This window comes from Acinonyx jubatus, chromosome D1 (genome assembly GCF_027475565.1).
Source record: "Acinonyx jubatus isolate Ajub_Pintada_27869175 chromosome D1, VMU_Ajub_asm_v1.0, whole genome shotgun sequence".
Taxonomy (NCBI): Eukaryota; Metazoa; Chordata; class Mammalia; order Carnivora; family Felidae; genus Acinonyx; species Acinonyx jubatus.
In genome coordinates this window covers 91405091-91418947 of record NC_069390.1, presented here as the reverse complement: position 1 = coordinate 91418947, position 13857 = coordinate 91405091, and the positions used below count along the sequence as shown (strand labels likewise).

At 43.4% G+C, this 13857-nt stretch overlaps 1 protein-coding gene across 3 annotated transcripts in view; it reads left to right on the top strand.

Moving 5' to 3' along the window:
* The first annotated feature begins 72 nt into the window (after window positions 1-72).
* PKNOX2 (PBX/knotted 1 homeobox 2) overlaps window positions 73-13857 on the top strand; it is a 316244-nt gene continuing 302459 nt past the window's right edge. For 2 of the 3 annotated variants that reach the window (XM_053203925.1, XM_015074072.3), the window contains exons 1-2: window positions 75-884; window positions 5910-6050. The gene's annotated coding sequence lies outside the window, so the exon portion shown is untranslated. Of the gene's footprint in view, window positions 885-5909; window positions 6051-13857 lie in introns of all 3 variants that reach the window. The other variant, XM_027036851.2, reaches the window with a different exon arrangement.

Below are 13857 nucleotides of genomic sequence, written 5' to 3'. Positions count from 1 at the left end.
TCATACTATCCTTTAGGTAACCCACAGGACCATTGGTCAGTCCTGCCTGGGGGCGGGTTGTCAGGCGAGGGAGCGCTGCTTCTCTCGGCCTCGCTGTTACCATGGAGACCGTACAGCCAGGTAGCGTAGCGCAGGAAGGCGACCTCTTCCCCTCATCGGAAAGTCCGGAGATTTGTACAGCAATCTATACGTTAATGTCTGTTTCGGATTCTGATAGACATCTCAGTCCCCGACACAGTGGTTCGGGTGGGGCTCGGGACTCTGGGGGCAAGTCAGATTAGGCCTCGGAGAGGTGGGGTGAGGCCCAGTCATTAAGGGTCCCTAAACCCCACCCCCACCCCGCGAAGGGAACAGAGGCCGAAGCACAAGTTGTGACAGCATCACGTTTTCATTTGTCCTTACCTCGCCCTATTTTATTTGGGGTTATTCTTCCGTCAGCCCTAGGAAGTAGACTATGGCAAGGGTCATTTTTCTCATGGGGCAGACTGAGGAAGCAAGGTCGGGGTCATAAAGTAAATCTGTAGCCACACCTCCAGGCAGCTGGAACTGCACTTACCTAACTGCAAACTAAAACTTGCCGTGATTTTGCTCCAAAGCTGTGTATGGCTGTTAGATCAAAACATCCATAAATCAGGCCAACCAAAGGAAATAGGACAGAGGACGCATGCTCCACTGCTGAATCAGGAAGCGAAAACAGACAACAATCAAAACAAACAATACCAAATTTGAGAACTACAGTATCTGAACCTTTGACCTGAGACAAAGTTCTGAAACATCGTGAAGCAAACCATTCTTGGAACACTGAATCTGTGATTTAGGGAATTTAGCTCCCAGGTCATAGCTTTATGAGTAAAATGGAAGAAGATGGTTGAATTCCACTGAATGTAAGTCTCAAATTTACTCTACTTTCAAGGTTTCGTTTGCAGTCGTATGTCTTAACCAACTACTTCTTATGTGTTTAACAACATCACCACTGGCCCAATGAGAAGCTTTGAGGTGAAGAAAGCCATTGTTTTAATTAATTCATTCCATTGGAATTGAGTGTTAACTGTAGCTAGGCACTGGTAGGGACTCTGAGGGTGCAAAAAATTCCATGTGATTCCTGCCTTCCCTAACAGGCTGTTGTGTTGTTACCACCAACAGCATATGAAACACTTAGGAAACACTTTTAGAGAAAATATAACGTGCTAAACTTAAATGCTCCCCAAGATAATAATAATACTTCATATTTGCAGAGCATTTTGTAGTTTTCAGAGCACATCTTCACTTGTATTATTTGGGGGAAATATTGTTTTGGCTGGAGTTAATGGGGGTCTTCATGATATAGCTAGAACTAATGCTGGGTCCTGGCATATGGGTAGGAATAGAAAAGGTGGAACAGAGATGGAAGGGAATCCAGGGAGAGAAAATAGTCTGAACAAAGAGTTGGAGATGAGGAGGACTGAGTATCTGGGGAACAATTTGGAGACTGGTGTAAGCTAGAGTGGAGGCAAATAACGGACAAAACACTGTTTATTTTATTCTTTAATGTGAAATTTATTGTCAAATTGGTTTCCATACAACACCCAGTGCTCATCCCAACAGGTGCCCTCCTCCGTGCCCATCACCCACCCTCCCCTCCCTCCCACCCCCCAGAAGAACACTGTTTAGACCGGCTGGTCAGGACCAGTTCTTCGTATGTTGGGGGAGAGAGTGTTTAAAAGTTTGAGATTGGGAAAGTTGACCTTCTTCTATGTCTATTGGTCAGGCTGACTTAATTATAAATTAAGAATAAGGCATGACTGAGAAGGCCCTCCAGAGCTCTTACATCTTCCTGAATGGATATGACATTGATATTGGAAGAAGTACTGTCACCATAGCACTCCATCTTTTGCCATCTCTTAATCAAAGTTCACTCTAGAGAAGATTGATTACTTGCCTATCCAATCTTTCTCTTTTCACAAATTGTCTCCTGTGTCAAGTGTTACACAGTGCCTCTCCACGTGGCTCCAAATCTCTGCTGTGTATGTATTGCTAATACTGTGCTTATACATAGGTGATATATGCCTATCATTTAATTACAATTTTCTTTCCTCCTCAACAAACCAAAAAGCTCGAGCAATAACAATAAAAACCAGTGTCTTATTTTCCTCTTTTTTAAACGTGTAAAATCATTTGTTATGCTATCTGATAGACGTAGGGTAGCAAAAAGAGGTCATCAGGATGTGGCGTGCAAGGAGTGATTTCAGGAGAAGACATAGAGTTGTCTGGTTCATTTTATAGTCATTTTTTTTTTTTCTGCCAGAGAGTCCCGAATTTTTTATGTACATTTTCTGATGTGTGATTATGTGAGCATTTCTGTAGGTCTGAAAATGTACCCAAAACTTAAGTAATTGTTGGCTATTAGCTGAGACGCAAAAGCGACTATTGTTCTATCCTGCTAATTAGGCAACTGGGTAAACAAAAATTTCCCCCCCCCGTACTATTGTCTGTTGTTGAACGCAAGTTACTGGCTTTTCAAGCTCATCCAGAATCATCACCATGGTTTTCCAGCTCATAATATTTACCTGATGCTGTAGACCAGGGGTCAGCAAACTGTGATCTGGGGGTCCAATCTGACCTGCCATCTATTTTTTGTGAGACCTGCAAGCTAGGAATGAATTTTATGTTTTTAAATGGTTGGGGGAAAAAAAAAGAGAAAGGTGTGAAAATGATATGAAATTCAAGTCTCAGTGTCTGTAAGTAAGGTTGTATTGGAACACGGGCATGTTTGCACAGTATCTATGGTGGCTTTCACTTCACAACAGCAGAGCTGAGTAATTAATACAGAGACTGTATGGCCCGTAAACCTAAAATACTTATTGCTGAGCCCTTAGGAAAATGTTTTGAGCCTTACTGTCTTAGAAGTCTCTAATGAATCAAGTCCCATGGAATGTTGGAACTGAAACAGACTTTGGAAATCATGTTAATAAAAAGCAAAACAAAACAAAAACAACACTGATAGAGACAAGTTATTCCTTGGCCTAAAATCGTACAGTCAGTGAACAGAGCTAGTACTAGAATCCTGGTTCCATTGGCCCAAGGTTTCTTTCATCCATGCTGAGTCTTTTCCCACGTAGAGCTTATCTTTCTTAGGATGGAATAGGTGTTGTATACTCCGGAGGCAAGGAGAATTCATCACATCTTTCCAAATTTTGATTTCATGTCTCATCTGGACAAATACAGTGCACTATGATCAATTTATGGATACTTGGACTTTCATTATTTCTGCCAATATGATGGTGTCTTCTCTTTTTCATTTTTTCTCATTTCTCAAAAGATGTATTACCGTCATGAAAAACTTTCTCACTTCCATGCTCTTTTTCTCTTTTAAAAAATCTCTTTCTGCTTCAACAAAGGAATTCAGAGGTGGCTGAGTTTCCACCCCAGTCTAAGTTTCTTCAGGGAGATGAGGATGGTTAAGAAGCCGTAGGACACAGTTATTACTCTGAAGTATGTGGATGGACCGCATGTGTGGAAAGGGAAGGGGGTTGTCCACAGTCCCCCGGAATGGCAACAGTTAGTGTGTATGTGCATATGTAGGCTTTCCTGGGGGGAGTATCCATATCTTAAGATTTTTAAGAGCCTGTGACCCCAAGAAGAATTACAGATCTATAAAAAGAGACATGTTTGGGGCAGAAAGCTACTCAAACGTGTGACAGGGGAGACTGATCTGGGCTCTAATGTCTGTGAGACCTCAGCTGATACGAGGGAAAAACTCTGTGCCCACTTACATCAGCCCACCCAAGTTTTTTTTTACCTTCTCTGGTGCTCATAGAGGTGATAAAAATTCATCAGATTCACATAACGATTGAACTCAGATGGTGATGAAATCCCAGTATCATTCTCTCCAAAGAATGTTCTGATTAATAGAAACTGCAGAGGAACTAATTTTATGAAAATAGCAAATGGGATTGTTTTAGCTGAAGCAAGCCGGGAGAGCGGGTGCTGAAGCCGAGCGGAAGATGCCGACAGCCCCATTGTGTAGAGCTGACGGCTGCAATCTGGCCGTTTTATTTATTAAATGTCTTTCCGCTGTACATTATGAAACCTGGATTCTGGGAGAGGAGGGAGCAGACAGAATAAGACAATAGGATCAAAAGCAAACCTGGACAGCTTCCTTCAGCATCACTGTAGCCCTGTGTCTTGTGAAAGCCTCTGCTTCCCCTGGTTTAGAGAAGAAGGTGAGTTCCCTCTTTGGTGGGACTCAGAAATGGATGAGACGAGTAACAGGTTTTTGATTTTGAATTATTTGTCTGTCGTTACAGATCAGGATGTCTCTCAGAAAATTCAACCTGTTGGCTCAGCAACTGAGAGCCAGGTATTTTGTCTATTTTCTAAAAGGACCGCTTTGCCCATACAAGGAAGAAGTTGTTCTGCTTTAACATTAAGAAATAACAAATTAGGAGTGCCAGGGTGGCTCAGTCGGTTAAGTATCTGACTTTGTCTCAGGTCATGATCTCGTGGTTCACAAGTTCGAGCCCCACGTCAGGCCCTGTGCTGACAGCTCGGAGCCTGGAGCCTGCCTCGGATTCTGTGTCTTCCTCCCTTTCTGCCCCTCATACTCTGTCTGTCTCTCTCTCTGAAAAATAAATAAAATACTTAAAAAAAAAAAAAAAGAAATACCAAATTAGGGGCGCCTAGGTGGCTCAGTCGGTTAAGTGTCTGACTTTAGCTCAGGTCATGATCTCGCAGTTCATGAGTTCGAGCCCTGTGTCAGGCTCTGTGCTGACAGCTCAAAGCCTGAAGCCTGCTTCAGATTCTGTCTCCCTCTCTCTCTGCTCCTCCCCTGCTTGTGCTTTCTCTCAAAATAAATAAACATTAAAAAAAAAAAAAAGAAGTACCAAATTAAATGTTTTAGTATATTCAGCTGCCTAAAGATGGGGTCCATTTGGCTTGTTTGATACTTGGGAAGGTTTTTCATGCTGGAGGAGTTCTAAGGTCTGTTTCTTAAGCTGAAGAACAGGAAGAGGCTGGTTGGCAGAGGGGCCATTGAATTCGGATTATGCTAGTAATCATTTGAAAAGCTGGAGTTCTGGAAAATAGGGCAGTAGCTGGGCTAAAGGGCAAGAGGCTCTGTTCCCTGGTAGGGCAGTGCCTACCTATTGGCTCAAGGCAAGTGATCATATGTCATTAGTACGGATGCCTAAGGGTAGGGCCATTCATTCATGTGTTCATTCATCTGCAAATGTTTAGACTGAGTATTACCGGATGGCTTGCACTGTTGCAGCCTGAGGGGATAAAGAATGCACAAAAAAGTCCCTGCTCTCATGGCACTTACATTCTAATGGGAGAAGCCAGATAAGCAACAAATAAACATGTAAAATACCTGCTGGTTTCAAGTGCTATGAGGATGAAAGGGAGGATACAGGAATAAAGAATAATGAAGGGGTGTGTAGGTTGAGGGGTGTTATTTTACACAGGGTAGTAAAGGAAGACCTCTCTGCTGAGGTGATGTCTTAGCAGAGACCTGAAGGAAGTGAGAGAGTGAAGAGCCAAATCCCAAGCAGACAAAAGGCCCTGGGGGGTGGGGGGAGGTCTGCAGGAGGCCTTGTAGGGCCCGGGCTTTCCCCTGAGTGACATGGGAAGCATCTGGAGGATTTTTGAGCAGAGGGGCGACTTGATCTGACTTGCCAAAAAACAACAACAGGAGTATGCCAAATACTAGTCAGTACAATCTATGGTCAGAATGAGGCCTGATTCCATCATACCAAGCCCTTAACCAGCTTTTGGTGATTCCTCCCCAGAGTGTGGAGTGAGAAGGCTCATTCCATTTCTCCTCGTCTCTCGTGGGCGTGGATTTCTTTGTTCTTTGTAAACTGGCATCCTCTCCTGGAGAGTGCCAAGGGTGATGATAAGGTGGAGTTTAATGTCCCTTTGTTCTCCTACAGACTGAGAGGAGGCTACAGAGCATCTAACAGCAGGAAGAGCTGTTACCACTGTTGCCACTGGCCCTAGCCTCTGGGTTCACAGTCCAGCCATTCTCTCTGCGGAGCTGACATAAAGCGACCAACCAGCAAGAGAAGGATTCCGTGAGTTCTGATTTCCTCAACTCTTGTGAAGGAGGAGAGGCCGGCAGCCCGAGAGGCACATACCAGGCAGCTGCTGGGTGGATATATATGGCAAAACTCAGCTGGAGCCTGTACAGGAACATTTGGTGGGTAGGGGAAGGAAACCCACGATGCTTTATGGGCAAGTGTGAGAGTATTAGAAGAACCATGGGGTTTCTGGATTAGCAGATGTCTTGAGGCATTGTTACAGCCCATGACAGGCCTGAGCCCCATGCTTCCTTACAAGAGAGAAAGTTCACTGTGCCCAAGAAGCAGCTGAAAAATGCTCCAGTTGGGCTGACGTCACTGAACCGCCAGGGAGCACTCAGTCTGTTCCATCAGGGCATTTCAGAACAGGGTCAAGCTGAGGCTGCAGGCAGTGTAGTCACAAGTTCTTAGGCTCTGAGTGAGAGGAGATGGCCAGAATGGAGGGATTTTGAAATATGAACACAAATCTTATTTGAGCTCTCAGCTACTCAGATTGAAAGGCTTTTTATAGATTGGTGCTGGGTTCCGGGGTTGAAAGACCTACTACTTAGGAAGGACATCTAAGAGGTAAATCGGGATTAGGAATATAGTTCTCTGAGAAGCCACACAAATACCTAGGTATGGCCCAGCTTGAAAGGGTAGTCTCATAAATATTCCACATTTTTTTGTTGTTGTTGGCAAGAACCCCTGTCCTTAAGGAGGAAGAGAAGCCTTGAGGATTTCAGCTCTGGGATTTTCTGCCCCAGAACCGTGTTTTGCTAACCTTTGGGGCACCATGCCAAACCATCCTCAATAGAAAATATTAACATGAGTTTGCTACACAAACTCAGAGGCCCTGAGGGCAGTAGATGTGATTTAAGTTAATCTAATAAATAAATGATGATAAATAGAATTGGTTCTTTGATTGCTTTGCCAAAATAGTCCCCCAGTTGAGATAGGAGAGTCAGGGAGTATGTTAAGTGGGGGGACAAGGAGAAGAAAGAAAGGGAGTGACAAAGGGCAGGAGGCTTGAGGAATGAAGACAGTGAAGCCAGATTCCTTAAAGAAGAAGAAAGCACAGTGTGTGATTATTTAGGTGGTCCACGGTTGAGAAGGATGGCCATTCCCAGAATTGGTCATTTCTCTAAACCCTCTGTTTCTGGCGATGATTGCCTATTTAGTAAACTCTACATTCTGCCTGACCCCTTGGTCATGTTTTGACCTAAGGAATAAAGGCCTGATGCAATTCACTTCCAAAACTGAACATCTGCCCTCCATCAGGCAGTGTTCTAGAAATGGGAGGTATGGAGATGAGACATAGTCTTTTTCTTCAAATTGTTCACATTCTGTTGTTTGAGACAAACAAGAAAAAATGCTCTGTGCTATAAAGGCTACATCAGAGGGAAATATGGGGCGCTTCCTAAGTATAGGACAGTATATAGAGGAGTCAGGGAAGGTTGATACTTGAACTGGGTCTTTATGGATGACTGGAAATTAGCCGCAGAGGATAAGAAGGAGAGGGTTCTGGGCACAAAGAATGGCACATGCAAATATTTAGCAGTTTGAGAGAGAATAGCAAATAGGTGACAGGTGAGGAGTTCAGAGTGTCCGTGGTATGGAATGGGCTGGGGCTGAAGGCATGGGAGGTGGGTAAAAGCAGAAGATGAAGGGGGGAGGTCACTGGGATCTGTGTCATGAAGGGCTTGTATGACATGATGAGGAATTTAGACATCCTGCAGATTCTGATGAGCCACTGAGAGATTTCACAAGGGAAGGTATTTATATTTTGTATATATAAACCATCTCTTCTGTAAGTCTCATATAGATATTTACTTAGTTATCTGGCCTCCACTTGAATATGTTCAGGGTTGGAGAGCTCTCAACCTCCCAAGGCTGCCCCCATGATTGTTGGATGGCTGTAAATCTTACAAAGTTCTTTCTTACACTGAGCTAAACTCGGCCTCCTCATAATTCCTACTCACTGTGTCTAGCTTTGCCATTTGTAGCAACATATAAAAGGCCACTTCTAAAATATTTGAAGATACCAATGAAACCTTCCCTTAGTTTTTAGCTTCCCAAGTAAAGCACATACAGAGTTCTTCTGTTCTTGTTTCATTTCATTGTTTCTAGACTCCTTTACCTTCCTGGTCACAGCGATTTGGATGAACTGTGATTTGTTTGTTTGCTTTTAGGCTGGACTTGAACTGTGGAGTATTTAGAATCTGGTGCTAGAATTCCTCATAATGCATCACATAAGCTTGGAGTACAGTGGCACTCTTACTGCTTCTTTTGAGCTGGACACTCCACAACCATCAGGGACTCCAGTGTCCTTAGAATGTTAGTGGTCACATCTCACTGTTTGCTTTTAAAGCTTATGATTAACTGAAGCTTCTAACTCTTCTGCACATTTATTACTGCCAAGTGAAATCTCTATCCTATGTGCAATTTATTTTTGAAATCTAAATATAGAACTTTACATTTATTTCAATTTTATCTTGTTAGTTTTCTAGAGTACTAGATTCCAGCCTATTAGATTTATTGTTAAAGTCTTGATTCTTTCCCCTATGACATTAGTATCCTAGCACATTTGATAAACTTTTTTGTATATAATTTGGATTACTATTAAAAATGTCGTCTAGGGACACCTGGGTGGCACAGTCAGTTAAACGTCTGACTTCAGCTTGGGTCATGATCTCACAGTTCGGGAGTTTGAGCCCCGCATCGGGCTCTCTGCTGTCAGTACGGAGCCTGCTTCAGATCCTCTCTCTCCCTCTTTCTCTGCCCCTCTCCTACTCACATGTGCCTTCTCTCTCAAAAATAAATAAACATTAAAACAAATGTTGTCTAGGGGGTGCCTGGGTGGCTCAGTTGGTTAAGTGTCCAACTTGGGCTCAGGTCATGATCTCACTGCTTGTGGGTTTGAGCCCCGTGTGGGGCTCTGTGCTTACAGCTCAAAGCCTGGAGCCTGCTTTGGATTCTGTGTCTTCCTGTTTCTCTGCCCATCCCCCACTCGCACTTTGTCTCTGTCTCTTTCTTTCAAAAATAAATAAACATTAAAAAAATGTTGTCTAGGATAAAACTTGGCAGCATTGAAAAATCTCCTTCCTGTCTGGGTATATATTCAGACAGCTTCAGTTTTGCCTAAGGACACATTTTATTTTATTTTTAAAAATTTTTTTATTTGTTTTGGCGGGGGGGAGAGAGAGAGAGAGAGAGAAGCAGGGAGAGAGAGAATCCCAAGCAGACTCAACACTCAGCAAGGAACCAGCCACGGAGCTGGATCTCACAGTAGTGAGATCATGGCCAGAGCTGACATACTTAACCAACTGAGCCACCCAGCCCGCCCCACCCCGACACATTTTACAACATTATGCATAATGATAACTTTGAAGATATATGTGTTTGGCATTTACTCCCATTCAAATCAACAAATGTTTATTGTTGACCCCCTAACCTCTAGGTTCTGTGTTAGGTGGTGAGGCCACAAAAATGATCAAGATATTGTTCTTACCTTAAAGAGCTCACAGTTTAGCAGAGATGATAACCACATAAGCATCAGCTCCAAATTTAATATGTGTATAATTTAAATATGTAATTTATGTTAGAGGTATATACATTTTTTCAATGTAAAATATAATAGATATCATATATATTATATCATATTCCACATTAGCAATATAAGCAGAGTTTACAGAGGACCTGAAGAAAGGAGAGATTAAGATAAGCCAACCATGGAGAAGTGAATGTCTTTGGAATGGTTCAGAAAGAGCAAACTCCTAATGGGGGTGGAATGCCAGGTTCAGGGAAATGAGTGACAGGAAACAAGATGGCGTATGAAGGGTCTCAAATACCATGAGTTTGGGCTTCATTCTGTAGCTAACTCAGAAGTCTTTCAGTAAGAAATTCAATAACATGATCTGATTTATCAATTTCATAACTCTACAGGGAAATGAGTTCATTTTGGCAAAATTTATTCTTAGTGAACCTGTGTGGGCTCTCATTACCTGACCGTTAAGCATCTATGTAATAAGCACCTCGATCTTTCTGTGTATGTTTTGCTCCTACTTCTTTAGCTTCTATGCGTTTCCTGACTGCTGCTTTGACCTTTGGCCTCTTGCCTTTTTTTCTCCTTAGGCATTTGTGTCCTGCATTTTGTTGGTCTATTTGTTCACCTGCAGCCTGCTCTGACCTTTACTGTTTAATGTGTCCTCTGGCTGTGGCTTCTGAGCCCCAGTAATTCTCTGACTCTTAGAGCTGGTGTTGCCTCCACTTTGGCTTGCTCACCTGCTTTCATTTCCCCAGGGGCTCCCATAACCTCTGCGTGTTTGGTTCCGTCTTGTTCTAACCCGGTCTCATCCTTTGCACTGCCATCTTTATCTCAGTTCTTCTATTCTAGCTCCCTGATCTGCAAGTTGTACCTGTTTGCTCACTGTGGTTTCAGTTCTGGTGATAACATGTAATCTTTCCTTTCAAGGAGCTATATGGTGCCCTTGAAGAGACAGGACTAACATGCAAGAAATTGTATAAATTACAGTTGATTGACTGATTGGATGTATTCACTAAAGGCATGAGTTTAGAGAAAAGGTTGAACTGGGAAATTCAAGAACCTTGAGAGGAATGGTCTTTTCCAGTCAACTTCGTTTTTTAGAAGGTTTGGATATTTGAGACACAAACCTTTCTTTGGAAGGAGGGGAAATGTAGGGCGGGACTTCCTGTGGACTTCCCCATGATTGGCTCCAAAGCTGCTTATCTTAGAGGAGCTACCTTTTCTGTGCCATCTAGCGGTGGTTGCTACCAGAAGCCTTATGCGCCTCAAGGAGAGAGCAATTTAACGCCATTTCCAGCTTAAGCACCATATCTACGGGGCGTGAAATTAGTTCCAGCAAGCAGCAAATTTGCTGCTAATAAAAATATTTAGCGATTCACTTGTCTTTAAATCAGCAGCAGAATATTCTTTTACTTGCATCAATGCTTGTTTCTTCCAATTCTAATATTTGATAATCGAGCTAGTGTTGTTTAGCTAAAGCCATGATATAGCAAGTTCTTCAGGTCTGCAGAAATTTGGGTTTCCTGAGAAGGAATTTTTGTCTCTCTCTTTGGGTCAGAATAGGCCTGGGTGCTCTTTGGATCATGGAGATGGAACACTGTCACTGGGCTGGGGGTCTAGGATAAGTTTTCATTTTCTTCTGTCTGCCAATATTACCTCCCGAGTCATTGCATGTGGAGAATCTGGGGCACGAAGAGAGGATGTGATTTCCATCTTGTGTTTAGACACAGCTTTACTCTGTCTCGGTGCCAAACTCATTTTAATTTCTTTTCTGTCTCTTTTGCCTCCATCTACTTCAGAGTGAGGGTAATCTAAATAGTGAAGAGATATTGTAAAATATTAAAACTTCTTTTTCATTTATTCAACAAATATTGACAGGGCACCTACCATATACATTCATTGCTGTAGGTCTTTCTTTGGATGAGAAGTGTTCCAAGAAGCCTCCATGATGGCTGGGTGAGAGGCTGACCTGGCTGGTGACTCCTCTTCTCCAGCTCACTGGGATAGTGGGTCTCCTAGACTCCTCTATTTTTCTTTTCCTTATGGAGCTCCTAGAAGAAGCAAAGGGCAGCAGACATTATATTTCTCCGCTCTTAGTTAACCTAAGGGTCTAAACAGATCACTTCAAAGTCCAAATCATTTCAAGAGTTCAGAGGTACCCTGGGGACTCTGCCTTCGGCCCCAGAGGAGCCCTGGCTGGATCATCTTTCTTTATGTCCTGGTAGAACACAGTTTTGATCATCCTGACAGGAAATCAAGATGCAGTCAGCTTCAGACATGCACAACTGTATCCTTCTCAGAAATCAGGCAACATGAAGGGTTCATGAATGCAGGCCTCTTGGTTAAGAAAGGGACCAGGACAGGCCTGGTAACAGGGAGATAGAATCAAAGACAAAGTAAACCAGCTAGCTAACATAACTTCGGTGTTAGAGCTACGGAGGGGGTAGATCAGAGAAAGGAAATGACATCAGGGAATGGCATTAGGCAGTGGCCAAGGGACTAACATGGAGACTTGGGAAGGGGAGAAGCCCTCTGTGTATAGCCGTTGGAGGTGCAGAGGTTTGGGGACCAAAGCCTCAGGGCTCTATCCTTGGCCTTTTCTCTCAGGTACCTGACTCTGATTAAGCTCCTTCTCCCTCTTGATGTTAGAAGAACAGATGGATTTTACTTCTTGTCCCAGGTCCTCTTACTACAGCATGAGAAGGCTGGGATAGTAACTCTTGTAAAGGGCTGAGAGATGCTTCCCAGAAGGATACTATGATGAAAATCTGGATTTCTGGAGAGCATGATACATTTAAGTTAGACAAAGCAAGACTTTTCTAATGCCAAGGGATATAAGATCAGATTAAGTGGAGGCTCTTGCCCTGAATGAGGTTTGTAACCCCCATCATGCTGTCATCTCAAAATCCCAAATATTTATTAGTCAGTGAGGGTCAACTGAAGATCCTAGTATTTAAAATCTTTATGATTTTTAAAATATGTTTATTTTTTTATTTGGAGAGAGAGAGAGGTCATGAGTGGGGGGAGGGGGAGAGAGAGAAGGAGAGAGAATCCCAAGCAGGCTCTGCATTGTCAGCACAGAGCTTAATGCGGGGCTTGATCCCACAAACCATGAAATCATGACCTGAACTGAGATCAAGAGTCGGACACTTAACCAACTAAGCCACCCAGGCACCCCTAAAACGGTCATGATTTTATCATAGCTGCAGAGTAAACAGGAGTCATCAAATGTGAATTATCTGGGAAATACACAAAATGACTAGAAGAACAAGCTCTATCTAATAAGTACTTAAGCAACAACCAGAATCATGAGCAGGGGGAAAAACCCTAAATGATTTAGTAATTCAAACTGAAATAAAAACATTCTCCAATGCCGGACCTGTCTTTCTCATATGTCAATATGTAATCAAGAAAGACTTTCTGAGAGTGAGTGTACAAGGAAAACAGGTGACTCGGGGGATGCAGATTGAATGGGGTCAAGGGCAGCTAGGATGGGGCAGAGCATGAGACCCCTGGGGTTGGGGGGAGTGGAGAGGAGCCAGATAACAGAGACATGAGAAGAACCGGAGAAAAGGAAGGAGCTGGAAGATGGATGGCCTAGAGTCTTCTGTGAGCCCCTTGACCTAGAGGAGGAGCTGACAGAGGCTGGGGAGAGGAATAATGGGGTCAGAGCAGGGATGCAGTCTTTCTCTGCTGGGTATCCTGGTCCCTGTGCCCCCTCTCGCTGCCCCCCACCTCGAGTCCTTCAGGTAAGCTGTTTGTGCCTCCACTTCCCACTGCAACAGCCTTCCCTCTGGAGGCTACCACAGGCCCACAGGCCGGAAGTCTCAAGCCTATAGCCCTCTTGCTGGCAGCAGCCAGACCTGGGTCAAAGGTCAAACTGGTTCTGAGGATGAATTAATGATGCTTGGAAGTGTCTAATTCCCATCTGTTTCTTGGGCGTTTTTCATAACAGCGTTAGTCATAAGCCAGTCATTAGGTTTCCCTGAGTTCTTGAATTAAGGCACGTAGAAGGCAGAAACTTAGCAAGTTCTGATGAACTTGTGCCAAGTCCTGATGAACACAGACCTAGGAGGCTGATAATTCCAAACCTGGGCTGAGCAGAGCATATCATCAGGCATTAATAGTCATAAAGGCCTTTAGAGATAGAATGAATAATGCTCAGAGGCATTCAGTCACTCTGTAATCTCAGAAAGAGGGGTATAGCTAACATGTGGGTTCACAAAACAGACTGGCCGTTTGCAGAATTTCTAAGCGGTTAGGGGCTGATCTCAT